This window comes from Mustela nivalis, assembly GCF_964662115.1.
Source record: "Mustela nivalis genome assembly, chromosome: 3".
NCBI classification, from domain to species: Eukaryota; Metazoa; Chordata; class Mammalia; order Carnivora; family Mustelidae; genus Mustela; species Mustela nivalis.
Genome location: NC_139022.1, coordinates 44,695,852 through 44,722,801, shown reverse-complemented (window position 1 = coordinate 44,722,801; position 26,950 = coordinate 44,695,852). Strand labels below are relative to the sequence as shown.

Genomic DNA, 26,950 nt, shown 5'->3' with positions numbered 1-26,950 from the left:
TAATACCTTCCTTTTTCACTTCAGTAAGTAAAGCTTTCTAATACATGGACACAGTTTAGAGCTAGCTAAATTTTGAAAAACAATCCTAGCTCTGAATTTTGAATATCCGGTTGCAGATCTGATTAGGGTTTCCTATATATTTCAAGAAAATCTTATATAATCTTGTGCCTCAATACTTTATCAAAAGTTTTGTTTGTAAGGAGTTAAGCAAATCGGGTTTTCACCTTTTTTACATATTGTATTTAATTGTGAGGAAATCTAGAGTTGATAAAAAAGTGAACATATTAAGCTCAGTGATGTTAATAAGATAAGAATGCATCATTTACTCTATTAATAAATATATCCAAGGGACACCTGGGGGGCTCAGTCGCTTAAGCCTCCAACTTGACTCTTGATTTTGGCTCAGGTCATGATCCCAGGGTCCTGGGATAGAGCTCCGCCTTGGGCTCTCTGCTCAGCTGGGAGTCTGCTTGTCTCACTCTCCCTCTTCTCCGCCCCCTGCTCACACACTCTTTCTCTCTCTCAAATAAATTGAAAAATCTTTATAAATAAATAAATATACCAAAGAAAATTAATTTTACCATTTGATTAACCTGACTTCCTCCCAGAAATCTGCAAAGGCAAGAGTAGAAGATGGTACCATGCAGAAAGAAAGGCGTGATTCCATCCAAACGTCATTCCACCAGCATCCGGATGGCTCAGCAGAACATGAGAATTTCCTCTGTTTAGAGTCGAATCAGCCAGCAGAGCGTGGATTCTGTCTTCCCAGATCTCCCATCTGTGTCCTGGGTGCTCAGAAGTCCATTCATTTTTTTAAAACTCTAGAAATCAAGACGTTCATTTATGGACCTTAACTTAGCGGAGGGGGTTCCTAAAATGGCTGAATGCATGACGTCCATGGGATTCGTCTGCATTTCCATATTTTATTCTGTGCCATTTGGTTGGAGCAGCTTCCATATTTGTCCGTGGCACTAGGAAATCTGCTGTACGACTCACCTTGTCTCACTGTGTCCCGGGTTAGGGAAGTAAGTGCACCAGCTGCTTGACGTGCTGTGGGAAGGGATTTCTGCTGATCAGGCAGACTCTTCTTTTGAGAGACTCATTTCTATCCCAGGAGGTGACTTGGACACTGGGAAAAAAATAAATATGGAAGACCCTAGATTTAGGTACAAGTTGCGTTGTATGAAATACAGAGCTCCTCCCGCAGGGCAGTTCAGAATCTAGGACTTGAGAGTCAAGCAGAGTCTGGAAAAACACAATTTCCATCTAGAACCCTTTGAATTTCATTCCTCAGTGTTTCTTTAAGGTTCTTAGCCACTCACAGTGTGTGGCCAATGTGCAGCCTCTTGGAAATGACATTAGACAGGATATTGCAATGAGGGCATCCATTACTTAACTACTTGGGGAACACTGACTCCAGTGACCAAGTACAATGTAAAATATTACGTTGGATGTAAGTCAAGGGACATGGGAAACTTTAAGGAGTTGAAGTGCAGGAAGTATTGCTAAAGTTGCATCCTCTACAAATGATCGTTGGCATTCAACTCAATGATCTCAACATGTTGGCCAAGTTTGAAGTTCTAAACTTTGAATGCGTAGGGTAAAGCACGCTTTCCGAAAATAGAGAATGCAAGTCAAACCATTTCATACAGATTTTTATCTCTGCGAAATATAAATCGGCATTTTCTTTGTTTCCTCCCTGGAAGTGTACTCCACGTGCAAACACGCTTCACTCTTAAGAGATGTAATTATTTGCGCTATTATCTTTTTTCCTCTAGAAACTCATTTTCTTTTTCTAGTTAATAGTGCAGAATTGCTGTGGGAGAGGCTCTGCCTCTGGGGTAGATGTTTTGCAGACTTTGAATAAAATGGACCTTCTCGACAGCCCAGTGGATGTGGGCTCATCTGACTTCCCTCCTGGGGGGGTTCCTGGCAAGACCTTGTGAGTCCTTTCACTGGACACATTTCATTTCCCTGAGCTTAGTCAGGAGTCAGTCTTGGCTTATATGGATTCCCTGCTAAGGTGGAGCTGTGTCCTTTGGGTTTACTCTGCACGAGTTACAGTATCTCAGGCTTTGCTTTTTGCCGGGAACAAGATTGCAGGGGCAGTCTCCAAGGACTCTGAGGTCCTGGAAGGATTTGATAGGGGTTTCGACTTAAACTTACATGTTAACATACAAACCAGAGGGCTTTCTGCCGTGTGATGAACATTAAGGTGATTCTTTTTGGACAGATTATTGTCTGTCAACTGTGAAAATGACCATGGGTCGGGCAAGCCCAGAGTCAAAGGGAAATCAAAGCAGGCTCCATAACTATGAGTAACATTCCCTCGATTGCAGTCACATATCTCACACACACATACACGCAAGCACACATGTGCTCGCACTCACACACACTTTACATGCTGCCATGTGCTTGACATAATCCGCAAAGCCAAGAGGGATTCGGAGAGCCGACCTGTCTAACATCACAGCACAGTGAGTTGTTGAGCTGGGATTCAGGTCCAGGTCTCGCTGATTGAAAAGTCCAGATTTTTCCATTACTCCGCGCTCTCTCTCCGGACATCATGAAAAGGGAATTGTGAAGTCATCTAAGAAATCGTTTACCCCAAATCCTCCCTTCACTTCGAAGTAATGGAAAATGGAAGCTCGGCCCAGGTGACTCAGAGAGCAAAATCAAGACTCAGAAATGCTGAGCCGCTACATAGTAACCCTTTACTAAGTGGGGGGATGCAGGCAGAATTTCAGAATACATCGCATTTTTCTTGCCCAATAATTATTCTCAACGTTGTTCTATCCTCCACAGTAGCCATCACACAGAGCAGTTCCGTTCCAAGATGAATGGGAAATGCAACCGAGTGCAATTAAAATTATCATCACTCTGTGTGTGTGCTGTTGGAAACCCACCCCCTGTTATGCGTGCACCATGGATGATTTTGCCCTCGGAATAATGGGGAGAACATTCAAATTGGAGACCCTAGAAAGGGTTCCAGGGTAGCCTCATGCAAAATCCTCCCAGTTTAGGTGAGGAAGAGAGGCCCAGGGGAGCTCCCTGTGGGGCTCCTTTCCTGTGTTAGTGCTTTGGTTTGCCCTTCAATCTTCCACATCTGTTTCATGCCCTTGTCACCACACCGCCTTTCTTACCTTTTAACTAAATTTACTTATTTTTATCTCTGCACAGGCACATCTAAACAAAGCAAAACACACGCGCGTATACCCACCCAAAGTGGGGGAAGTGGTCCTGAATAAAAAAAAATATATAGAAACTACAGGGAAATACAGACATGGTTTTGTGTGCCGGCTGGAAATCTCAGGGCAATATGGTGCTGACCCCTGTTTCCCTTAGGGGAGACTTTACGTGCAGAAAAGCGTCGTATTAGAGATATCACTTGAATTTGCTTTTGGCTTTCTGGCTTCTCTTTTCAGTGTCTAAGAAACAGCTTCCAGCATTGATAATGGGATCTCAGGCTTTCTCATTCATTCATTCATTCGTTTGTTTGTTCTTTCATTCATTTGTTCATGCATTCTTTCTCTATTTCCACCAGCTTGTAGTTAAGGCATTTTTCTTTCACATTAAAAAAAAAAAATAAAAAACAAAACAAAACAAAACAAAAAAACACCCCAGAGTTCTAAAGCAATCTACAAACATTATTTTAGGAAGGATGCCTAAGCCTAACCCATTCACCAACCCCTCATGTTATAGAGCTCTTGGTTTTCCAGTGTCCATCCTTGCTTCTCTGGCGGTCACACACACTGAATCTTATCATGTCTTTTATCACGTTCATCTTTCAGAGAACAGGTCATCTTTTTTATATTGACTTCTTTCTTTAAATGAGAAGGAATCCTCATGCCTTGGTCTTACCTGCAGGAGAAGGTCTTCATAAAACTTAATAATAAATAGTATTTATTTATTACCATGAATGACGAGTTCCATCCTCTGCTCATTTATGGCTAGTCCTCTCTGCGTCCATAGACTGTCTTTTCCTTCCGGGTGGGCATCTTAGAAAGGAAGATGAACCCCCTACCTTGTTGGTTGAATTGTCTTTTTAAAAAAAAAAAAAAAAAGATTTTATTTTATTTATTTGACAGAGAGATCACAAGTAGACAGAGATCATAAGCAGGCAGAGAGAGAGAAAGAGAAGCAGGCTCCCTGCTGAGCAGAGAGCCCAATGCGGGACTCGATCCCAGGACCCTGAGATCATGACCTGACCCAAAGGCAGCGGCTTAACCCACTGAGCCACCCAGGCGCCCCGGTTGAATTGTCTTTTTATTTAAAAAAATCTACACCTCCGCAATAGACCCATACCTGCCTCAGGCTCCCATCACGCTCATCCCAAAGGACTCCTAAACCCTCGTCTGCCCTGGTTCTTGCCAGCTCCAGCCCTGGCCTTTGCATTTCCCTGTCTCCTGCCTGTCGTTTTCTCCAGACTCTTATTATCTGCGATACGAAATGCTGTGCGCTGATAGATATTGGCAGAACCTGGTTAAAATTCATTTCACATAGCTTGCTCTTACTTCAAAGGAACAAAGGTTTTCTTTTCTTTTCTTTTCTTTCTTTCTCTTCTCTTCTTTTCTCTTTCTTTCTTTCTTTCTTTCTTTCTTTCTTTCTTTCTTTCTTTCTTTCAATCCTAAGAACAGAAAACCAAGTTATCTTTGTGGCATTAAGCGTGAAACTGGGTCTTTGTTTGAAAAGCAACATCTGATGTTTCCTCTCTTTTCAACTCACACAACTGGGTCCTTCTGTATTACGCGCCGCCCCCCCGCCCCGGTACCCCAGCTTTGGGATTTTGTCGTGTCAGGAGCTGCTGACAGCTGACAGGCTGCCGTGTGAAGGGGGAGGCTTCTCCTCGCCAAATTTCTGAGCCTGCGAGGCAAAGAAAAGGCCTCTGTCTCGAACAGAGAGAGTATGTTTGCCTCCGTTCTCTGCTGCTTTCCTGCAGCTGGTTATTTGCTGCAAGGGAGGGTGGTTCCGTCCACCTCCAAGCACAGCTCTCTCTGGTCCCCACCTCGGAGCCCTCCGAGCCCTCCACTCACCCATGGCCACGTAGATGCTGGAGATCACTAACCGCTTGTGCTCCCCCACATCCAAGTGAATTTCCAGTCAGTTCTACATCCCAGGGGTTCAGCCTCTAAATAATAACTGAAAAAGTGATATTTGATTAAAACCTAAAAGCCCCGACACGTCCCAGCTGAAACATTTGGTACCGATTGGTGGGCGTGGGTTGGACTCAGCAACCAGAAGGAAGATGATAGAAACGAGTCATTGTTGGGGGTCGGCTGCTCAGCCCAGGATGGTTCTGCCTTTTGTTCGTGCGGCGAGCTGCATTAATGTGGGTCAGTCGTGACGACACCACTAACGTCTGGCACATCAGAAGTGTGGACTCACTTATCACCATCTGTCACTTAAGGAGATCTTCTATCAAGTCCACTGCTGTCAACCTCATAAAAGACTTCATTTTTGTACTTCGATTCTGGACAGACCATGGAAGGAAGCATTCCTGGGGCATTTTTGACAGAGCCTTTTTTTTTTTTTTTTTGCATTCCTACAAGAAAAAATGGCATTCTCCCCGACTACACTGGCATGATGAATAACATGACCAAGCCACCCTATAATCCAGCCCAGGGCTGGACATTCTTAAAGAGAGCACGACTCTGCGTTGATCACTTTCTTTCCATCTGATTCTATGCAAAACCGCCTGTGAAATCCTTGAAGCCAGATAAACAAACAGAATAAATAACAGGCTGCACTTAACGTGCTTCCAGAATTATAGGGTTTTGAGAGATGGCATGCTATCCTGCTAGAAGCCATAAAAATACCCCAGCTGTTTCATAGTGTGTAGGAAATATATTGGTTTTACATTTTATAATTTCAAACTCCGTTGTCAACAGGCAACTTATGTTACTTTATATTCCACTCATCACAGCCCACTGTAATTTCTCATGGCAGAGCAAAGTAAAATATATTCCTTGGTGCTGACACTACTTATTGTTTTTTGTCTCCTATAAATGATTGGTGGCCCTGCTTTGAATTTGGGTAAGAAAGTGCATTTCCAGAAGCTTTTATAAGAAACAGCAACATTCTGTAGCACAAGAGAGTCAGTCTCTTAGGAAACAGGAAAAGGCCATTTGGCTCTTTCTCACGGGGCATTTGTGTTTTCTCCTGTTGCTTTCTGGCAGGGTCCTCTAGGCCTCTCCTGTCAGAGGAAGTCATCAGGCAGCTGTTGAGTCTGTTAATCCTTGCTTTAGTGCCCATCCACGCACGTCTCCCCGGTAATTATCGGCAGCCCTCGACGGCATCCTCGTAAGGTTCAGGTCAGAGGATCCCTTCCATTTTCATGTCATTGTTGATTCAAAGGCCATCAAGTGATAATCGTCAAGAGCCCGAGAAAGAGAAGAGGTTGGCCATTGTCCGGGAACCTTAGTAAGATGAGGAGCTCTGTCTGTTGGTTTTGAACACGTTACCCAAACCCTGGCTGGCTGAGTCATAAAAGAGCCCAGAAAGGTTTCTTAAGAGGAGATCTGCCCTTCCCACCTTGAGGCAGTTTATCTTCATGGAACCTTTTCTTTTTGGATTTCTAACGTCGTAACCTGCTTCGAGAGGGCTGTCCACTCAGGACTTCTGGGTTTGCGTTGAGAGTGGCCTTGTGAGTTGTGGCTCCTAAACCGCGTGGGCGGAGGCTCTGTCTGCTTCCGGGGGCCACTCTGACTGTCTCCAGGGGTCTTCTGTGAAGACGACACCCCTGCCTGCTTTCTTGAAATGGCTCCAAGTCAAGCCCGCTCAGCGTGAGCTTACTTTATTGCAATTTAGGGCACTCATGTGTATCTAATGACAGAAAATGTTACAGCAAAGAGATAATAACACCAACAGCCAACCACGTTAGTAATAAAAATACGAATCACCATTGAAGTTTCCATCGGAAAAACATTTTTTTTTTAAGTTTCCTTAAAACCCTTCCATAGATAGAATTATACTTAAGACAGTTTCAGTAATTGAGGATTGCGAAGAGTAGCACGCACCATTTTAAGCTTTTTGCAAATGTAGTTAATCCTCCACCGAACCTATGATGTGGGTATTATTGTTCATCCATTTTTACAGATAAAGGGATAAGACCCAGAGAGGTTAAGGACCTTGCTGGGGGCTACTCAGCTGGTAGTAGCAGAGTGAGGATTTAAACCCATGCGCTGAGTGGGGTAACTACCTTGAAACCATCAAGCACACTCCTCCCAAATGGGAGAATTACTGTGATAATTCTTTTGTATTCAGCAAATCACTTAAGGTATCTTACTTATTTCCTGAAATTTCCTGATAAATAGCTCCTTATTATTACTATTATTATTATTATTTTTTACATCTTCATCTTTAGTAGTAAACTCCTCAGTGTCATTTCGGACAAAGTCTCTCCCTGAAGTTAAGGGGTGATGGTATTTGGAAACAGAAACATAAGCTGCCGTTCCCTCTTAATGTGTCCAGAATCACCCAGGATTTATCTATGAGGGGAGGCGAGGCAGAGGCAGGGTGGGGGGGGGGGGATATCAAAGAAAAAAAAAGACAGACCATGAAATTGAGCAATAGTTCCCATTCATCATGACTTTACCAAACACTCCATCAACAGTGTCTTTTTAAATCTGCCCTACAAATATTGGGGCTGTGGTGTGTTTTGCTCATCCTGAAACTAAGGAGAAAGCAAAGTTGCTTTCATGCAGCTGTAAATTCTGGAATCCAGTTTCAAACCCAGGTCTTTCCGCCTGTAGAGTCTAGACAGCCCCCCTTGCCGGGTAGCTCCGCATGGTAGCAGCTAGGCAGGGCCCCAGACACTCCCTACCCAGTAATCCCAGGATCATCTTGCAGAAAGACTACAGGCTTGAGAGTTTGGTTTCAAATGCATTGAAGAAGAGTGGTACGGTATATGGTAGCCTTCCGTCTCCAGGGTGGGGAGTTAGATAGTCAGTCTTCTCGGGGGAGCATGTTCAAATTTATTTCATTAATCTGAAGTAAGCAACTCGTATTTTCACCCAACCTCATTTCCATTCATTCGGCTGCATCGAAGCCAGTCTCCGTGGTTGGCTTCTTCATTGTTCAGGGGAGATTTCATCCACTAATTGAAAAGAACACAGCTCTGTCCTCCGCAGAGCTAAATACATACAACAATTTCACCACCAATGCCAGACACATTATCAGTGTCCTGATCTTTGGCCTTTGATACTTTCAAGAGATGTCCCAGGGGAAATCTTTCACTAGAATGTTAATCTGTTGCTTCTCTGACCTTCTACACATGTACCACATCATTATTACAACCCACATGCTTCTCTTTTCACGCTGTCATTTTGACAATAGAACCATCGGGCAATTCATCTTTGGACTAGATAGCTGGAACACAGTGCATACCAGTAAGTGAAATCAGATTGGCTAATGGTATTGTTTAAATGCAATAACATTTCTCTTCTGAAATCCACCCAGATTTCAAATGGTATGTCATTCCGGAGGGGGATGCTTGGCAACAATTAGCTGCTGGTGATTCATCACAGGGTCCCACTGTGGGGATCTCTTTTTCACCTTTTTTTTTTTTTCTGAACATGCTTAGGAAACATAAATTAGTCCCTGGATTGGACCGGTGTGGATTTATCAGTCAAGTTTCCTGTCTTGACTGTCTTTCTTCTTCTGTCTGGCAGATGTTTGTTTCATCTTCAGATTTACTGAAAGCGGTGTGGGGATCTGAGAGCGTTTAGCAAGACTGAAAAGACTTTTCTTTTAAGACTCTCCCCAAATGTCAAATGTCACGTCCTCAGGGAGGCCTTCTTTTGACCACCCTGCATAAAATAAACCTCGCTCCTATTACTATCTATCCTCTTTGTCCATTTTTAAAAAAAAAAAATACCTATCATCAGCTGCCATAGGGTTTATTTATTCATTGTTTGATTATCCACCCCCACCTCCCGCCAGAATGTGAGTTTCATGCTCCCTCCTCTGCAGTCTTCATTAGAGCTAGGACGGTGACTGGCCCAGCGCATAGTAGGGGCTCCCCAAATCGGTATCTGTCAAGTGATAGCCAGTCTTCCACCTAGAACAGACGGGATGAGGCTTTTGGAGCCCAGTCGCTGCAAATCTCACTGACACCCAGTAGGCATTTCTCTGTTTCAACCTTGACATGAAGGCAGAGGAGAGACTGTTACACACAAATTACTGCTTGTTTGCAGACCAGCCTGATGCACTGAAGCGTTTGAAAAATATATGGTGGGAAGGCTCTAGGCTGTTTTGTTTTATGGAGTCCTTTGCTGTACTGACCAGAGTTCTCAAGCATAGAAGGACTGAGGTTTAGTGACAGACATTATTTGTGTGAGATGCCAGGAAGTTCTGAGCCAAATAATCATAACCGAAGAGTCTTGTAAGGTCGGAGGAGGGTGTGTGTGTGTGTGTGTGTGTGTGTGTGTGTGTAGGTGTGTGTATGCATCACTGCACCTTTAAACCCCTCCCTAGTTCCATCCATAAGTCTATAAATTGCCCTTACGTACTGCTTCTGTCCCTTTGCAAACAACCCAGTAAAAGCCAGCATTGTAAGCCCTGTTCACATAGGCTCATGGTAAAGGAAGTATTTTTGCAAGGTGCCTTGATTGCCTGAAAGGGTTCCTTCTCCTTCCAAAAGTAACGTGACAAGTTGCACTTTTTGCAGAAGTGCTAGGGAGTGCTCCAGGATGTATAGTCTGGTGGGAAGAGTATAAATGATTCATCTTTCTTGGATCCTCTGTGAACCATAGTTCTTTCCTTTCCCTACTGAGAAAATGACCACTCTTCCTTTGCGGATGTGATAATTACCACACTGGCGTAATAGCCGTTAAGGAGAGTTGCCATGGGAATCTGCTGTGCAATCCTAAATGGTAGAGAAAATGGGCCAGGGAAGGAGTCACTCACAGGTGCAATTTTTGGTATCTGATAACATTTAAAAGAAATTTCCATTTCACTATCTATCTATCCACATACCTACCTCCTTTCCTCTCTACTCTTTTCTTCTGTGTTTCCCAGAACACTCCCTACCCTCTCCTCCAAATATTGGCTTGCATTTCTCATCAGGATTAATGTCTGATTCTTATTCTCATTGACTGGAGGTAGATACAAACAAAGGAAGACAAAGAATATCAGGAGAGGGAGGAAGGAGACGGCGGCTGTGAATTGTACTTTAAACATGTGATCCTCTAAAACAGAGGATTAAATGCTTGGGGGAGAAAAGATGATGTGAAACCACAGTCAGTGGGAGATCAAGCGGCTTCAAACAGCTCTCTTTCGGTGGGTGAGGCAGGTGTCCGGGTCCCCAGTGGAAAGGAAGCAGATCACGTGACTAGAGTCAAATCCTCAGGCTCCAAAAAGGACTTGCAACACTCGGAGAGGAGAGCTCACACACATTTTGGCTTTCTCACTGTGGACGGCGAGGGGGACGGGGGTTTCTTTGAATGCCGAATTAAACAACGCGGCTGCTGCTTTCAAAGCATGTCAGTGGGAACAAGAAATGAACGCACAGAAGACCAGAACCTCAGCCGCAGGGAATTTCTTTGCGAGCAGGAGCTTGTTGTGCCCTTTCAAATCCGGCTACAATATGTACTTTGCAGCGTTACTGCTTTTCATCTTTATCGTTCGCTCCCTCTAAAGAAATTGGTAAAAGCGTCACGACAAATCCCAGAGCTGCTTCAACCTGCAGAGGCGGCTTCTAATTCCTAATTCATCTCAATGGAGATTGAATTGTTCAGATCAGCGTTTCACTCGAGGAAGAGAGAAATGAGAGAAGGTTGGCTCAAATTAGTCCTTCCAGAGGGAGGAGCGGAGATCCGTCAAGTTGTGGTTGGCACGCCAACCTTCGGGCCATGTGTCCACTGTTGTGTTACGCTCAGCAAAACACGGGACATGAAAACAATTTCCAAGCAGATAAAACAGCCTTCAAAGTTTGGAGGTTTGGGGGTGCCCAGGGGGGTTCGTTGGGTTAAGGCTCCGACTCTTGATTTTGGCTTGGTCACGATCTCGGGGTCATGAAGTCAAGCCCCACATCGGGCACCACACTCAGCAAGGGGTCTGTTTGTAGATTCTCTCTCTCCCTCTCCCTCTTCCCCTCCCCTGGTGACATGTGTGTGTGCTCTCTCTCTCTCTCTCTCAAATAAATAAACAAAATCTTTAAATGAAAAATAAATAAGATTTTAAAAATAAAATTGGGAGCTTTAGTATGAGCACCTGAGGAGGCCGGAAAGACAGAAGCGAGACCAGAATGCGATAAGAAAAACTGAAAATGGTCTGCATTATTCATTTATTCAATGCTGTGCATCAACCGTGGCTCTAGACTCCAGTCAGAGCTATGCTGATCAGCCACTTATGTGGTGAGTATCAGGGCAACTGTTTACCCTGCGTTGGCAGTTCAGGTGCCCCCCCCTCCAAGGCAAGCCTGATCCCTTCTTGTGGACCTTGGACCTCTCGTCACCACCCTCCCCCCACCCCGCCACCACCCTCCAGCTCCCTCTTCGGACACTGTATCCGTTTCCTCTGGCCGCTCTAACTCATACTACGACCCACACATTTTCTTACAGTTACGCAGGTCAAACGTCCGGAATGGGTCTTAGGGGACTCAACTCCAAAATGCCCACAAAGCTATTTCCCTCTGAACTCTGCAGAAGGGCTGCTCCCAGGCCTTGGCTTCTGGCTGCATCATTCTGAGCTCCACTTCTGTGAGCACATCTGTTCTGACTTGGATCCTTCCACCTCCCTCTTCTAGGGACCCTTGTCACCGCGTGGTCCTCACCTCTGTGATCTGAGATAACCTTCCCATTTGGAGTTCCCTAACTGAATCCTAGCTGAAAAATCCCTTTTGCTGCATAGAGTAGCATATGCACAAGGTCGCAGAGATTAGAGCACGGATGATAATGACGGGTCACTACTCTGTTTACTCCAGGGACAAAACACCCAGGCTTTTTTTTTTTCCATTTCTGGTTTGATACTCAGCTTTATCCATCTCTTGCTTTCTGTGCAGCTTTTGGCACAACCCTCAATTCCCCCAGCCACAACTGTTTCCTCACAGAAACTGCTATTCGCAACATCACCTAGATTATCCCCACTGCAGGATGAATCTGATGCATTTGAGGGCTTATTTTTCCACATACATATTTTCTTTGTACGTGGATGACCATTCCTGCCTTCTTTTTACGAACTATAAGGCAGCTCTCATTATTTAATGTTTACTAAGCTCCAGGCGCTGAACTGAACACTATAAACATTAATTCCCTCGATCTTTTCCACAGTCCGGCGAATTCAGCATTATTTTCCGCACTCTCAGTGGTTGAGACCAAGGCTTAGCATTTCAGGTCCCACCCAGCACTTTCTAGCCTCTGTGTCTAACTCCCACTTCTCTGCCAAGTGATACATCTAGACAGCTGACTGGCCCCTGGGGGTCTTCATGGCTAGTCCCAACTCTCTTCTAATCCTTGACCCACAGAGACCCACCACTCAACTTCGACCAGCCAGAAATACGGCAGTCAGTTGACATTGTTCCTTCTCTTCCTACATCCAGGAAGCCTCCAAGCCCTCTGGGTTCCATGGCCCAAATGTCCCTTGAACCTATACCCTTATCTCCTGTTTGATGGCTACCGTCTTAAGTTTTAGCTTGTTTTGATTCCTATTTTCTTGTGTTGCTTACTGAACTCGCTTCTAAATGATATTGTACCATGATGGTTCCCCCTGCTTTCTCTTCCAGCTTTTACAAGTTTTTTTCTGGACCTGGTTTCCAGAGTCATATTAGGAAAATATTATTCTTTTTTATTTTTTTAAAGATTTTATTTATTTATTTGACAGAGAACACAAGTAGACAGAGGCAGGCAGATAGAGAGGAAGGGAAGCAGGCTCCCTGCTGAGCAGAGAGCCCAATGTGGGACTCAATCCCAGGACCCTGAGATCATGACCTGAGCCGAAGGCAGCGGCTTAACCCACTGAGCCACCCAGGTGCCCAGGAAAATATTATTCTTGTCCTGTCATTTCCATACTTAATTGGTCTCATTCATCTTCAAATCTTGCCTTCTCCTAGCACTGTGCCTCTTTCCACTCAGTCCCTCTGTTCCTCATACCCTCACCTCCTATCTCTCCTCTTCCCCCCTCAAGTCCCCCACCCAGCAAATGCAGAGCTAAATTAATCAGGTTAGGAATAAAATGAATGAGCATTAAGATAATTGTTTTCACACTCAGTAAGAAATAAAAAACAACTTCAAGATGAATTTTTTTAGTAATTAGATAATTTGAAATAACAACACTGGGAAAGGTCTGGCCAGCAGGCAACACTTAAATGGGTTAAGTGAGTGTGACTTGGTTTTCCTTGCCTGAAAATCATTTGGTTGACACATACCAAGAGCCTTAAGATGTACATTTGACCTTGTATTTCCACTTCCGTGAATTTATCCTATGAAAATAATCAAGCAGTAAGTATGCAATTAAAGATGATATTCTTGAATATAAATCTTCATGCTCAAGAACATTTCAGCATTATTCATTAGAAGAAATTTAGAGACATGTCCAGCAATAACCTAATGACTTAAAAATTAAAATATGTAATATGCCGAAATATTAGAAATCATGTTTTCTAAAACATACCATAAGAAAACACTCACAATACAATTTTAAATGGAAAAAGCAGAATTTTATGCTCCATAAAATACATATTTACGTATATACACAGGAAGAGAAATTGGGAAACAAGCGTCATAAATAGGTCATCGTGTTAACATTAAGTCATTTGACTGTAGATTTGTGATGGATTAAATCACTTTTTTAGTACTTTAAATTTTCTGTCCAAGGGTTAGGGATGGGGGACTGGATGAACACAGAAGGTTTTAAAGCAGTAAAAATACTCTGCATGAAACTGTCATGGTGGTAGCCTTTCCTTCCTACATTCATGCAAACCTTTAGAATGTGTGTCAGGAAGGAACCCTAATGAAAACTCCAGCATTTGAGGGGACTGTGATGTCTCATTGTAGGTTCATCATTCATCATGGATATGCACCTGTTGGGGGGGGCGGTGTTCATGTGTGGAAGGCTCTGCATATGTAGGGGTTGGGGGTCCTGTGGGAAATCTCTGTACCTTCCTCTCATTCTTGCTGGGAACCTAAAACTACTCTTCAAAAGCTGACTCTTTTAGGAAGCTCTTTTTCTCTCTACTTTACGGTGTGTGAGCATGAGCTTTGGAGACAGTCTGGATTCAGATTCCTATCCTAATTTCTCTTCTTACTCTGTGACCATGAGCAAGTCACATAACCCATAAAACTCCATTTTCCCATCTGTGAGTTGGAAGACATCAAAAGATGCATAATAATCCCACGGAAAGATTTTGAGTGTCGGAGTAATATCATCATGAACATCCTATTGTAGTGTCCAACACAGCCTCAACACGCATCTGACTTACAGCATTACCATCTATGAGACCACAGAGAAAGTTATTTAGTGGCTGTGGATCGCGGTGAGTCCTTCTGGAATGAAGGCAAAGTGCACAGTTGAAGACATAGTACCTCCCACTCAGTTCATAAATGATAGATGTGAATGACAGTACAGGGGTTTTGAGCTTGGTTGGGGCATCCAAAATTAACATAGCAAGAGTCAAATCCTAGATTTTAGACTGGCAAAAAAAAATAAATGCGGGGCATTTTAGCTTCAGTTTCTTGTCCTGAATGGGTGCAGTATGCCTTTTAGAAGGTGACTGTGAGGATAAAATGTATATTGTATAAATGTATGGCGTTCTTAATCTAGTCCCTGAGTAAGTCAGTCCTTTAAAACTATGGTTAGCCTTCAAATGACTGAATGAAACCAAATTAACTTTCTGTAAAATTTTCATGATGTTTTCTAGTGAATTATAAATGACAGAGAGAATTCATAATTGATGATGCATTGGAGGTTAGCCAAACAACAAAAAATGTCCTAGAATAAAAGCGAGCAAATCAATCTGTGAGCTCAGAGAAGTTACTCATAGAGAATTGGGGGGAAGGGAACAGTCAAAAGCATGATTCACTAAAGCTAAAGGAGTGGATTGTTCAATAAAAACATACCGAGCAAGTGGCCGTTCGAGGTCAACACTACTTTTAAATCGTTTCCATTTATGGATTGCTTCCCACAACAAAGTTACTGAAAAGCTCATCAAATGGATCCTGTGTATCTCCAGGTTGATGTGAGACATGTGGTGAGAGACTAATAAATTGGCGCCTCTTACATCCTATTTTCTTTGAGTATTCGTACACCGTTGTTTTAGGGACGGTAGGAGAAAATGATTTTTTTTTCATTAACGAAAACCGCATATAAACACAGTTGCTTACTGACTTCACGGCCTGCAGAAAGACAGCCGAAAGAAAAATGAGACCCCCCAAAAAAGGGACCCCAAAATATATCCCCATTTTCTGTAGTTCCCTCTTTTTTTTTTCCTTGCAATTTTCTAGATGAGACATTATCTTGGGGGCAAATTAAGGGATTTGACATTTAGATAATTAGACTAAATCACTTATTTTTGGTAAGCAAAACAACATGCATTATCGATTTTTGAGCTCAGCTGACAGCAAGTGCCTGTGAGATTCACAAAAGTATTCAACAGACAGGTTGACACCAGTGAGGGGTTAAACCAATTTACATTTAGCTGATTTATTACAGTGATACTTTAGATTCCCTTCTTGATCTCCATCCTCGGCAGATACCCAGCGTGCCTTCCCATTAATTTGGCTTTGAATTCTACTCCAAAATCTGTGAGTTGTTGAAACAGGATGAAAAAATATTCCAGGATGTGCCTCTTCTAGGGAAAGCAATTCTGAAGATAACACTTCACAGGAAATTCCTGCCATTGGGTGATCAAACAGTGCTGCGGGTTAATTGGCAGGAAGGCATTGGAGAGGCAGTGACTTTTATGGTGAGTGCAGTAATTAGGCTGGGTTGGTTGCCCCTCCACTGAGCACTGAGATGGAGTCCCCTGAATCTGTGTTTTCTTTCTTTCTTCCAAAGCTGAGTAGCTGAGTAGAAACTCTTCCCAAATGGCGGAAGAACACTCCTCATTCTTCTGACCGTGTGCACTTTGGTTGGCCGCGTTTTCTGGGACCACTTTGTGTTGCCGAGGTGGTTGGATGTAAGAATGAGAGAGGTTTTTGTTGTTGTTGTTGTTATTCCCTTTTTTTTTTTTTTTTAAGATTTATTTATTATATATTATGGAAAAAGTGTGAGTGGGGGAAGGGACAGAGGGAGAGAGAGAATCCTCAAGTAGACTCTCTGCTGAGTGTGGAGCCCAGTGTGGGGCTCAGTCCAGCACCCTGAGATCATGACCTGAGCCACACTCAAAAGTTGGATGCTTAACTGACTGAACCACCCAGGTGTCCCAAGACTGAGAGGTTTGACATGAATTTCTATGATAAAAGATTACCAAGATGGAATATGCTAAGCTTGGAAGGAAAATACATCACTAGATAGATTTTCCTCTTATGCTCTTCCAAATGTTTAATAAAAGTTAGAATTTCTTCTCCAGGGCTTAAGTGCCTATATTGTATTCCTCTATATCAATGTGTTTGCCCTCATAGTTTCAGTTACCAGTTTGTGCATTGGGAGGAAAATCAGGTTCGAAAGATTTCATGCTAATCTGTTGCAAACCATAGAATATCTTCTTAAAATGGGGAAAGTGGAAGGGAAGTGACAACACTCTAAAATGTGCTTCTCGGGTGCCTGGGTGGCTCAGTGGGTTAAGCCACTGCCTTCGGCTCAGGTCATGATCTCGGGGTCCTGGGATCGAGTCCCGCATCGGGCTCTCTGCTCAGCAGGGAGCCTGCTTCCCTCTCTCTCTCTCTCTGCCTGCCTCTCCGACTACTTGTGATTTCTCTCTGTCAAATAAATAAATAAATAAATCTTAAAATGTGCTTCTCATTCTCTGAACTCTTTTACCTCAGTCTGCTCTGAGCTGAAGTTAGTCCTCCACAGTATCCTGCTGCTCAAGGAGATACATCATTTAGAAGGAAAAAAAAAAAGATATTACTGCTCGTAACACAAAAGGTAAAGGGCATTGGAAAGTCAACTCAATCAAACACGTTTTACACCCATGGATTCCAGCTGTGTTGATTTCCTACAGTCCGGTCAGACTCCATTTTATTTTATTTTATTTTTTTTTAAGATTTTATTTATTCGACAGAGAGATCACAAGTAGGCAGAGAGGCAGGCAGAGAGAGAGGAGGAAGCAGGCTCCCCACAGAGCAGAGAGCCCGATGCGGGGCTCGATCCCAGGACCCTAGGATCATGACCTGAGCCAAAAGCAGAGGCTTTAACCCACTGAGCCACCCAGGCGCCCCCAGACTCCATTTTAAAATACGCATTTCTAGAGGCACCTGGGTGGCGCAGTGGGTTAAACCTCTGCCTTTGGCTCAGGTCATGATCTCAGGGTCCTGGGATCGAACTCCACATCAGGCTCTCTGCTCAGCAGGGAGCCTGCTTCCCCTTCCCCCTCTGCCTGCCTCTCTGCCTGCTTGTGATCTCTCTGTCAAATAAATAAATAAAATCTTTTAAAAATAAATAAATAAATATTTAAAAATAAAATATGCCTTTCAAAACAATACATGAGTTAATATCAACTGGATTTACCTTTTAGTTGGCAGCTAGCCCTTTCACTTAGCCTGTGACCCGGGTTGGGCAAACAGTTGACAGAGGGGGGGGCATCAAGACCCGTAATTAACATTTCAGGGTCTTAAATAATGTTGGCAGCAGGAGCCTCGAGCAGTATCTGTTCTTTTTTTGTCAACTAAGTCTAGATTTTTTGAGACTGGCAGAATTTTTGTTGTTGTTGTTGTTTTTGTTGTTGTTTCCCATTCATTTTACTTTGCAATACTTTCAGGACTGGGGCAAGCTGTTGTAAATATGAAACGTACAGGATCTCTTTTCCAGCAAGCTTCTTGCAGGGATAAGGGGAGAAAAATTGTGTACCCACAGACTCTGTTCTAGGAGACAATCCTTTTCCAGACAGGAAATGTGAATAAGATAGGGCCTTTGGGTCATCTCATATGGTTTTCTGATTTTTCCTCCAGACTGAGCAACTAAGGCTCTATTGCCATTATGCAGGATTTTCTGTTTTTCTGTCTTTGATAAGTGATGCCACTGTAGGATTTGGTTTCTCAGTATCTTTGTAGGGCACTTTGATCCAGCTGGCCCATCCGCATGTGATTCTGCCGTTCTGTGGACTCCCTGGTACCCCCTCCCTTGCACACGACCATCACTACCCCTACTTCTGTGCTCCTCCACCTCCCACTGGTTCTGCCTCTTCTCTGGGAGGGAATCTGGGGTCTACCAAGTTCCTCATTGCTCAGTCCTGGGTCACATCCCCTGAGCTGATGCTCAGGGCTCTGTTCACGCTTGGTGAGAACATGAGTCATCTTTGCACTCGACCACATAGACCTAAGCCCTCTCCAGAGGACTTGGGTAAGAAAATTAGTTTAAAGGTGTCTGTTTGAACATGACCTCTGTGACCTTAGGTCTCTTAACCAAGTGCAGTAGGGCACTGTTCAGTTCATCCTAAACAACTCATCTTTTTTTTCTGAACCCCATATTTTAATTCCTAAAGGAGGGGAAGAGTTTTCATTTCACATCATAAAATTATTATGGGAAAATGACAGTCCTTGAAACCAAAGATACCTGTGACAGATTATATTTTCCAAGTGGCCACAAAAGGAGCTCCCACCCCACGTGCTCTTCTGAAACTCTAAAGAGGTGGAGTCGAGCTACCGTGCCCTTGAAACTCATCAGGTTATGACTTCCTTATAACCAAAAGAGTGGACGAAAGTGACGCGATGGTTTCTGAGGTCGGATCATAAACGACAGAGGCGCTTCTGCCTTGTTTGACGGAATACTAATTCTTGACCCATTCTCACACCATGGAAACAAGCTGACAACCATGAGGTTTCATGCTCTTAGGGAATCCAACAGCCTGTGCAGAAAAACCCCATGGGGAAAGCCCTCAGCCTGCATGATGAGAGGGGGAATGCCAGACCTCAGCTTGCTGAGCTCCAGTCAAAACTCACCACAAGAACAACCACCATGCCCGGACTGCCCAGCTTAACCCTTCCAGAGTTTCCAATCCACAGAAATCACGACTGTTCCTGTTTTAAGGCACTAAGTTTTAAGTTTTAGAATGATTCATTATGTGCCAATAGCTAAACGGAACAAGGCTCTGTTTGCTCAGACTACCATAAAAAACCAGCACAGCTTGGCTGGCTTAAATCACCGAAATTTATTTTCTCACAGTTTTGGAAGCTGGAAGTCCAGGATGAAGTTTCTGGTTAATTTGGTGCCAGGTGAGGGCTCTCTTCCTGGCTTGCAAATGGCCGCCTTTTCAGTCTGTCCTCACGTGGCCTTGTCTCAGTATGTGTGTGTGGTGGGGGAGCAGGGAGAGGGAAAGGGGGTGCAAGAAAGAGAGAAAGAAGGAAAAAAGAGCCTTATGCCTTCCTTAATTAACCTTCATTACTTCCTTAGAGACACCTTCTCCAAATACAGCCACCCTGGGGGGTGGACTGTCAATATGCAGATTTTCAGGCGAAACCCATGTTCAGCCCAGAACAACATCTGAGTTCAGATTCCACTTCTCCCTCTGTAAAATATACTCAAACTGAGCAACTGGACACTGAGCAAACCTAGAAGAGAACATGCTAGGTAGTCTTTTGCCACTTCTCAGCTCAGCCAGAAAAAAGGAGGGTTCCCCCGCCTTCCCTAAGCAGAGAGAAAAAAGACAGTCTGCTCTTCTGAGGTGGTAGAACTTGCTGTTTCAAAGCACAGAGGGAAAAAAAGAAAACTATATAGGACAAAGAGTTCTTTTTCTTTTCTTTTCAAAGTGTGAGAATGTGTGTGTGTGATGGTAGGGTCTCTGTGTGTAGGAGGGGTGTGTGTGTGTGTGTGTGTGTGTGTGTGTGTGTGTGTGTGTGTTGTATGTGATTGAAAAGGAAACACAAAAATACACCCAATACATATTTTTGAGACATAGATGTAATTATTTTCCACCTCTTTCCTCTGGAAAAATCAGTTCAAATATTTAGCATCCAAAGGACAAACTATGGGAAGTTAGAGAGTTCTGTGTCCAAGATAAGAATTTGCCAATACCTTTTCATGGAACAATTAAATGCTAGACCTGTTAAACTAGAACATGTCAAAGCAGATCACATTTTTTTTTTGGCTCTTGATCCATATCATTAACAACACAAAACAAAGGGTGAGAGAGACATGAGCGAACTTCTGGGGGGGGGGGGATATGTTTATTATAAATACATTATCTTGATAATAAACATGACTTGGTGATAGTATCACAGGTGTACGCATATGTCCAAATTAACTGTGTACATTAAATTAGCAGGGTTGTTTTTAGTGTATCAAGTATATATCAGTAGAGCTGCTAAGGAAGAAGCAGGTCAGCGTTTCAAGCATCTTTTTCCTATTTCGTGTACATGTTAAATCCTTTCCTATCAAGATGAGTTTTTGTCATTCTTCCTTTTATTTAGTGGAGTGAAAACATGTTACAGACTGCTACCTAAGACCACCTAATCATAGTGTACACAGACTTAGCTGCTCACGGAAATGGCTACGAACCATGCACACCAGAACACTCCACAGACTTGAACAACCCAATAAAGGAAAACGGCCGATAATCTCTTTGGTTACTTACTTACCTAAGTAAAGGTCAGGAGATCTCTTTAACTTCTGAATATCCGGGTTCCCATCTGTCAGATGGAAAAATGCCTATCTCTACCCCTCTTTCCTTCCAGTAAGAGTTTAATAAGTTACAGAAAGAACTTTTGACCACATTGTTCCAATAGATTATGCAAGCACAATGTTTTAATATTACTCAGCGACCCAACGACAGATGGTTGAGACCTTCGTATGTGGCTCAGGTAAAATCACTCCAGTGAACTGGCATTATCCATATTTAATCATTCTTTCTAGTACCAACAGTCAAATGAAGAATGAAAAAAAGAAAATCTTTAAACACAAGCAGTCATTTAGAGAACAACAACAACAACAAAAAAGCAAAAGAATAAAAAGTATTTGAAAAAAACATCTAATAAAGAACTGTAATCCAAAATACACAAAGAGTGATGCCTGGGGGGCTCAGTGGGTTAAAGCCCCTGCCTTCGGCTCAGGTCATGATCTCAGGATCCTCGGACCAAGCCCTGCATCGGGCTCTCTGCTCGGCAGGGAGCCTGCTTCCCTTCCTCTCTCTCTGCCTGCCTCTCTGCCTACTTGTGATGTCTGTCTGTCAAATAAATAAATAAAATCTTAAAAAAAAAATACACAAAGAACTCTTTTGGCTGAATAGTAAGAAACTAACTTAGTCCCATTTAAAAGTGGGCAGGACAGACACCTGGGTGGCTCAGTGGGTTAAGCATCTGCCTTCGGCTGAAGTCATGATTCCAGAGTCCTGGGATCAGTCCCACATCAGGCTCTCTGCTCATCAGGGATTCTGCTTCTCTTTCTCCCTCTCCCTCTGTGCTCCCCCCCCCACTCTCTCAAATAAGCAAATAAAATCTTTAAAACGAAAAGTGGGCAGGAGATCTGAGCAGGTGCCTCAGCAACAGTGATACATAAATGGCCAACACATCTGAAAAGATGTCCAGTATGTTGTTACTAGGGACTTAGAAATGAAAGCAACAGTAAGATACCATGATATATCTATTAAAATGGTTCAAATTCAGAGCATTTAAAATACTGACCACACGAAGTGCTGGAGACACTGTAGGAAGACAGAAACTCCTGTTTATTTCAGGGGGAGTGAAAAATCGAACAGCCACTCTGGAAGACAATCTGACGCTTTCTGACAGAGGTAAACATGCCCTTTGATCCGCCAGTCATGCTTCTTCCTATTTCCACAAGAAAATGGAAAATGTAGATCCACACCAAAAACCCGTAACTACGATGTTTATAGAAGCTCTATTCCCAATTGTCAAAACTTGGACACAACAAGATGTCCTTCATTAGGTCAGTAGATTGTACATCTGTGGGGGAAGAGTATTATTTAGCTAAGGAAATAAGCTATTGAGCCATGAAAAGAGTTAGAGGGAATGTAAATGCTTACTGGTCGGTAAAATCAGTGAATATGAAAGAGTTACACACTCTATGCTTCCAACTCTCAGACATCCTGGAAAATGTCTAACTCCAGAGACAGTGAAATGGCTGTGGTTACCAGGGGTGCGTGGGGAGACAGGGATGAAGAGGCAGAGCAAAAAGGATCTTTATGCCAGTGAAGAAATCCTGTACGATCATACGATGGTGGGTATCTGTCATTATAGACTTATCAAAAGCCCCAGAATGCAGAGAGCGAACCACGGTATCCACGATGGACTTTGGGTGATGGTATGATAAGAGCACAGTGGGGAGCCTGTGCCCGGGAATGCGGAGGAGGTAAGTGAAAAATCCTTGTACTTTCTACCCAGTTTTTCTGTTAAACCTAAAACTGCTTTGAAAGTGGTCTCTTTATTAACATGAAGAAGCAGCAGCCGCACGGACATGATGCCTAATTACCTTATTCATTCCCGTGGCTGACTTCCTGGCAGCAGGAGGTGTGACTATCATTATCAGCCTCAGAGGAAAACGGAAGACGGAGGCATCACGCCGTGGTCACGAGGGGTTGTCATTTCCTCTCTCCCAGAAGCGCATTCTAAATTTAAATATGTCCAGCTTTTTTTTTTTTTTTTTTTTTTAGGAGGCTCGTGTCACCCCTTCCCTATACTAGATATTCAAAATACTTTCCGTGATTAAGCCCTGGAACATGGGGCTGTCGTTGCAGCACAAAGAAATGATCATGGTGGGGGAGAGCACCTGGGTGGCGCAGTTGGTTAAGCTTTTTGGGGGCTCTTGGGTTTGTGAGGTCAGGATTTGGAGCCCTGCCTCTGGCTCTTTGCTCAGGGAGGAGTCTCCTTGGAGTTTCTCTTTCCTTCTGCTGCTCCTCCCCTTCTCTAAAATAAATAAAAAAGGAAATCTTTCAGAAACAAAGAAGAAGTAATAGCGGTAGAGTGAGGCAAGGAAGAATGAAGGTGGACCATGAGTGAGTGGGGTTGCCTACCGACGGCCAGTTTGATCTGAACCATCCGCTTGAGAGTAAGCCGAGATTCACAGGGTTCGATCCTGACGGCCCAGTTTGCTTCACCATATTTCTCGGCCATAAAAAAGAATGAGATCTTGCCCTTTGCAACCACACGGATGGATCTAGAGGGTATGATGTGAAGAGAAATGTCTGTCAGAGAAAGACAAGTACTGTATGATTTCACTCATGTGGCATTTAAGAAATGGAACAAATGAACAAATTAAAAAAAGAAACAACCAGACTCTGGAGGCGCCTGGGTGGCTCTGCTGGTTGAGTTGTGACTCTTGATTCCAGCTCAGGTCATGATCTCGGGGTCGTGGGATCAAGCCCCGTGTCAGGCTCTGTGCTCTGCATGGATTCTGCTTGAGGGTCTCTCTGTGCCCCTCTCCTACTGCTTACATGTGCACTCACTCTCTCTCACGCTGTCTCTCGCAAACAAAACAAAAAAGAAACAAACCAAAACCAAAACAGCACAAAAAGACCTTAGACTCTTAAATGTAGAAAACAAATTGGCGGTTGCCAGAGAGGAAGATGGGTAGGGGTGGAAGAAGTAGGTGAAGGGGACTAAGAACATTCTTACCAGGATGAGCTCTGCATAATGTGTAGAATTACTGAGTCATTATATTGTACACTTGAAACTAATATAACACTGTGTGTTAACTACACTTGAATAAAAAAAATTTTAAATTTTAAGCCTATTTTACAAAAGTGTATTCCAGCCAGAACTCTTTGTCCTCAAACACATTTGTTTACCTGGGGTAGAGGTCAGAGGGGTTGCCCGGAGAAAATGAGCTTTTAAATACGGAAGATTATATATTAGACCATTATCAAAATATATCCATATGCATATCAATATGCAGTTGGAACTATTTATATGACTGCATGTATCTTTGTGACTTCATTGACTCCAGGCCACTCCTTTATTTAAGATTCAAAGCATTTAAGAAAAATCACATAAAAAGGGAAAAGTCTACTTACTGTAGGGATTCATGTTATGTGTTGACATCCGATAGACTGTGTTTAGGGAGTGTTTAGGTGCAGAATTAAGTCCTAGGAAATGATAAATAAATTCTTAGACTGCGCTCTCACTTTGTAGGGATATTTGAGGGGGCAGAACTGTGTTCCGTCCCATAGTCACTCAAGTCTCTGTTCTGATAGACGCACATGTACCCATCCATCCACGTGGCATGGGCTGTGTGATACTGGCTTTGGGCTCTGTGGAGCTCTTCAGGGCATCCCTATGTGATCTTTGTGTAATTGTGGGAATTCTTGAAAATTTCAAAAGGAATGGCTCCTTAGGCTACAATCTCCATTAGTTCTGAGAGAGAATACAAAGTGGGTTATCCTCAGATCTTAAAACTCTACGTCTCCTGGCTCGGTAACCATACTTGAATGTGAATTAAATATCAAATAGTGTGATGAGTACATTATTTAACACAAACTGAGACCTCACCAGAAACCTCAAGACCGAGCCTTGGCTCAAGACAGACATCCCCTGCAGATCACCCCAGAAGGTCTTATGGGCCATAGGACAGAGAGGACTGGTATAGGACTGGGTCCTGGTCGGTCTGGCTTCCCACCCCATCTCCACCTTCTATAACAGCATGTGCTGAGATTAACTGACCATTTTGCTTCAGAATTCAGGAAAACCCCGGGAGGTATATGATCAAGAGATGTGGAACTGGCTCCATTTCACTCACTAGAGCCTGTAACCTCTAAAGGACAAATCAAATGGCTAGTCAACAGTCTGTCTCAAAATTTGATACCACACAGCTTCTCGCGGTGGCTGCTGTGAGCATTTTTGTTCTGCGGTCCCGTTGCTGGCTTTCACAAAGCATGAATGGGAAAATAATGAGGAAGAAAAATAGTCTAATGTGAGGTGGCTCGTATCAGAACAAGGGCGCTGACAATAAGACATGGCGCACACCCGCCTCAGAGGGCTTGTCTGTAGGGGGGCTGGCCAGCGCGTTCTTTTTTAAGGGCAAAGATAAGGGGCCAGCTGTTGAGAAGCAAAAAAATGGTGAATTGAAGAAAAGGTTTGAAATTTGAAAAGACTGATTGAAAGAAGGTCCGATAGGCTCTTGGAGGAATATATGAACCGTGCGTGTCGTAAGGGAGATAGGTCCACAGCCTCCTTGCACTGTTTCCCATTTTCTTTCATCAGCAAGAAATCATTTCTTCTCCCCAAACACTTCTGCGCTAACATCAAGTTTTCATTCTCATTGGCCATAGGGATAGCACCATCTTTGATCTTCAACTTACTGAAGCAGCAGCCTACTGTTCTACTTCAAAGTACGCCTTTGTGACTTAAGGGCATTTTAATAAAGAGTTCTCCAAAACCCAGTTGCATATCATCTGGAATAGTAAGGAGCTGTGTAGCTCATCAGGTGATATAATACCAGAATCATAAGGAAGCTTCTGTGAGGGAAAAAAAATCGCCCTCAATGGGAGAGGAAATAATAGCTGTGGAAACATGTATACCAGCTTTGTAAGGGGGACACGCTCCTTTGTCGTGTCCCTTCTGCTTACCCACGCGTCTGCTGCTTAGAAATCAAAGTTACACCCTCAAAATAGGATGGTGTGGGTTTGAAAGGCTTCCATTCTAAAGAATGTGTGAAAATGCAACTCGGAAAATTCTCCCACATGGATCTTGAACATGCGAAATGTCTGCAGTGTGGTAGAAGGAGTTGAGGTCGAAAAAGAATCTCTTCTGTTACAGAATTGTTTGCAAACAAACATGTCTTCAAACCTGTCCCTTTGGAGCCAAGAGAGAAATTGCCTTTTTTTTTTTTTCTTGACCTGGGCAGAGGAAGGAAGACGTTTCCTTAGGTATGAAAGACAGAAGCTCTCTTGCTGTGTTCATCTCAACCATCTGTTCATGAAGGAAGCACAAGTCCGCGAAGTCTTGAAAGAAGCAGAGACAAGTCTTCTAGCTGAAGAAGTTCCTGGTAGCCAGATAATTCAAGTCTCAGTAGTGAAACTGTTAAGCCAAGTTAAAAAACCTGGCAAGAGACGCACGATTCAACAATACATAGAAGGAAACGTTTTCGCTTTTCAGAAGATGAAGGGTTTGGTATTTGTATTTGGTCAAATATTTGAGAAAATGAGGTAATAGTTGGTGCCCTGGGGTGAAAGAAAGCATGTCCATGGCAAACACAAGCAAGAAAATGGAGTCACAAAGTTCCCCTTTTGGTTAATTTCACCAAATGTTACTATTTTTGTCATATTGACTTTTGCTGTTTTTCTCTGCATTCCCTCCCACACATATCTTAACTACCCCACCGCCCTTTCTTCGTGGAGAACTATTGGAAATCACAGTGAGGACACCATGGCATCTCCCCCCGCCCAGAATGCCATCTCTTCAGAGTGAGGGTATTGTTCTCATGTGACCACAATATTGTGCATTTAATATGGATAAAAGCATTTAATATGGATAAATTAATTGTGCATGTTAAACCAGATTGAAAATTCTCAGTTCTCTAGAAATACGTGTCTTGGCGATTTTCCTCTTTCCCTCAGGAGCTAATCAAGGATCACTGGTGGCATTTCCTGATCACATCTCTTTGGGCTCTTTTAATCCCAACAGTTCACTTCTCACCTTTCCTTTCATACCATTGAAAATTTCTGAAGAATCCAGGCCAGTTGTTTGTCAAATGTGTCCGTCTGAATTTGTAGATTTCTTTCCTCGTGTTTTAATTAAGTTTACGTATTTGGGACAAAAATATTACATGGGTGAGTTTATATTCTTCTTCTTGCTTTAAATCCAGAGGCTCATTTGTCCCCTTACTGGTGAAGCTACTTCTGAGTCCTTAAACTGAAACTCTGTCTTATAAAGGTACTTTTCATTCCTTTATAAGAATCAGTAGTAAT

General features: G+C 43.2%; 1 long non-coding RNA gene across 1 annotated transcript; it reads right to left on the bottom strand.

Moving 5' to 3' along the window:
* Positions 1-603: 603 nt before the first annotated feature.
* On the bottom strand, positions 604-4,037 carry LOC309861589. Its single transcript, XR_014310038.1, has 3 exons — positions 3,915-4,037; positions 997-1,129; positions 604-821 (listed from the first exon to the last, which is right to left on the bottom strand). It is a non-coding gene; the product is annotated as an uncharacterized lncRNA (long non-coding RNA).
* Positions 4,038-26,950: the final 22,913 nt, after the last annotated feature.